Consider the following 3,614-nt stretch of genomic DNA (forward strand, 5'->3'; position numbering starts at 1 on the left):
TATAGTAAATAACAAGCATAAAATTGCTAAAAAAAACAAAACAACAATTCTTATATAGCACTATATGAACTCAATTTCACACAACAATACAAATATTGTATTTTAAATAGTAGATAGCAGTTTCTTCATGTTTCTGTTTAGTCATCTAGTCAAGGACACAACCGTGGTGGGTTTCATCAGCAAGAACGACGAGTCAGCATACAGAGAGGAGGTGCAGCGGCTAACGGACTGGTGTAGAGCCAACAACCTGTCTCTGAATGTGGATTTCCTTGATGTTCACCTGGCGGAGAACCTCACCTGGTCCCTCAACACCAGCTCTATTACCAAGAAAGCCCAGCAGTGTCTTTACTTTCTTCGAAGGCTGAGGAAAGCACATCTCCCACCCTCATTCTCACTACATTCTATTGAGGGACTATTGAGAGCATCCTGAGCAGCTGCATCACTGCCTGGTTTGGGAATTGCACTGTTTCGGACCGCAAAGCCCTACAGAGGATAGTGAGGACAGCTGAGAAGATCAGCAGAGTCTCTCTTCCCTCCATCAAAGACATTTACACTAAACACAGCATCTGCAAAGCAACCAGCATTGTGGATGACCCCACACACCCCTCACACAAACTCTTCACCCTCCTGCTGTCTGGCAAGGGGTACTGAAGCATTCGGGCCCTCACGGCCAGACTGTGTAACAGCTTCTTCCCCCAAACCATCAGACTCCTCAATATTCATAGACTGGACTGACTCACACACACGTGTCCTGAGTTGCACTTTAATTATTGTCACTTTATACCTGGCTGCTACCTCAATAACTGCTATGTCCATAGAACACTATCTCATAGTATGTTATGTTTACATTTGGCATTTTTAGAAACTGTCATATTTTTTCACTACTGTGTACTGGTCGGCGCTGTACTGTCTCTCACTGCGCCTATTGTTCTGTTCATTTTTAGTAATTTATTGTACTGTCCCGTACTTTTTGCACATGTTTGCACGTGCACTTTATATAGGTATGTTATTTATGGCGCTTTTCCATTACCAGTACCAGCTCGACTCGGCTTGCCTCGCCTCGGCTTGCCTCAACTCGGCTCGCTTTTCGCTCTGTTTTCCATTGCAGACTGTACCACCACAAATAGTACCCGGTCGTCATAGCGACGCCGCAGGAAACTGCCGTGACGTAATCTTATGCACGACACACATATCCGCTACCCACACACACAGGACAATGGAGGAAATCGAGTGTATGCTGTTTTTGATCCTCGGGATGTGGCTGTTTCTCACAGCAAGAAGACAAACGTTGTTTCATTAGAGGCTGAGGGCAGCAAAACGAAACACTGCTGAAAAAAACAGGAGAGTTTGGGAATTACTACAGAGTTCAGACTACGAGACGAATCCGGTTGTTCAAAGCCGACGCAAGAGGGTAAGTTATGCTAACATAGCTAACGTTTGCATATGTGTAAATACTATACTATATGCAAAGTATTTAATCAACTTTATAGCTACCAGTATTACGTACTAAAATGTGCATGGTTTATGTGTTTCAGATCCGTTTAGCTTTGCAAAGTCGCCGCTGCAGACCGTCTGTTTGGGCTTTCAACCGAGCTACCGAGTGGTGGGATGTTATTGTTCCTGGTTTCACAAACGCGCAGTGGGTTCAGAACTTCAGAATGTCGGAAGAAACATTCATATATTTGTACAACAAACTGCGTCCAGTGATGGAGAGACAAGACACAAGCTTCCGCAAGTGTGTTCCTCTAAAGAAGAGAGTGGCCATCGCACTATGGAAGCTTGCAACCGGTTCAGAGTACAGAACTATCGGCCATCTTTTTGGAGTAAGCATAACAACTGTTTGCCGGTGTGTTCAAGAGTTCACTGCTGCTGCAGAAACGTTGTTGGTTCCCGAACAAATCCGTTACCCAGACCAGGAGAAGTTTGAAGAAATGGCTGCCTACATTGAGAACAGATGGGGGCTCCCGCAGTGTGTTGGTGCTATTGATGGATCACACATACCCATTTTGGCACCACAGGAGTACCACTGTGACTATTTCAACCGTAAAGGCTGGCACTCCATCGTCCTTCAAGGTGTTGTAGATGGAAAAGGACTGTTCTGGAACGTGTTTGCAGGACTGCCTGGCAGCTTGCATGATGCTCGTGTTTTAAGACTGTCCACATTGTGGGAGTTGGCCAGCCGTGGCAACCACTTTCCAACTTACACCAGGAATATTGGTGGGGTGAATGTTGGCTGCTACATCCTGGGAGATTCTGCCTATCCCCTGCAGAACTGGCTCCTAAAGCCATTCACTGACACTGGACGGCTGACAGTAGAACAGCAGATCTACAACAAGAAAATATGTCAAGCACGGGTAGTGGTTGAAAACGCTTTTGGTAGACTGAAGGGAAGGTGGCGTTGCCTCATGAAAATAAATGACTGTGATGTCACAATTGTGAAATCTATGATTCTTACTTGCTGTGCTTTGCATAACCTTTGTGAGAGTCACGGAGAGGACTATGACAATGACTGGGATGCACCTGCAGCAGCAGAGCCTGTGGTGCCAGTGGCACAGGGTGTTGAGGAGGAGGGCAGAGATGTACGAGAGGGTCTGATGCGTTATTTTAATTGCTAAATAAATACATTATCATTAAATATGTTGTCTCTGCTGTTTTTCATTAAAGGTTATCAAAGTATACAATCTGAAAATACTTGTTCAAACCCTTGTAAAAAAGCAAACCATCCAAAAAAACACTGTTTGTAATAAGTTTCAAAAAGGTTTTATTTAAACACGCATACAAATAGAAAAAAATATAATATTAATATAAATTCACACATCCAACTATATACATATGTTACATGTAGTGCAAACATTAAATTAAAATAAACAAAGGGGTTTCAGTCCAGGGGCGGTGGAACAGCATCCCGCCGGTTCAGTGCCTGGACAAGCTGGCTCAGGGTTCCCAGAAAGGCCTGGTTGAAGGACGACATTGCAGCAATCTCCTCTCTCCTTAAAGCCGCCTGAAGTTCTCGGGCATGTGCTGCATCATCGAGTGCCCGGTTCAACTCCAGCTGCAACATCCGATGTCTGCATCTCCCTCAGGACAGTCAGATGCTCCTGTTCCCTCTTTCGTTTCCTCCGTCCTGGCCAAAAAATAATTACAATGAATGAGTTATAAAGAAAAACGGACCAGTCACGTTTCATTCAAAGGTTGTGTGTGTTTTAAATTGTTCACATGTATTATCATTACAACTGCTACACAAAAAAAGACAAGCCCACAACTTACTATTACTTATATAGTATATGTAACGACTTAACATCTGAGCCCAACTATTTTAGTAAATGTCAACATTAAAATACTATGTGTACAGTATAGGTGTACACTGTGTACGTCTGGAAAGTTATAAAAATACTGAACAGGTATATTAATGAATCCTGTATTCCCATAACTGGGAATGCTTCCTGTTGTTATGCAAGTAAGTTTACGTTATTGAGTTATTGATACGATTAATGATATATTAATAAGTGTGTATGGATTCACAGACAACAGGCTAGAAGGGTTTACTTTTTCTCAATTATACTAACCGGTTGCCGGTGTCGACGCTGCTGCGTGGTCTCGGTGTCGACGCTACT

This window comes from Xyrauchen texanus, chromosome 14 (genome assembly GCF_025860055.1).
Source record: "Xyrauchen texanus isolate HMW12.3.18 chromosome 14, RBS_HiC_50CHRs, whole genome shotgun sequence".
In the NCBI taxonomy this organism is placed as follows: Eukaryota; Metazoa; Chordata; class Actinopteri; order Cypriniformes; family Catostomidae; genus Xyrauchen; species Xyrauchen texanus.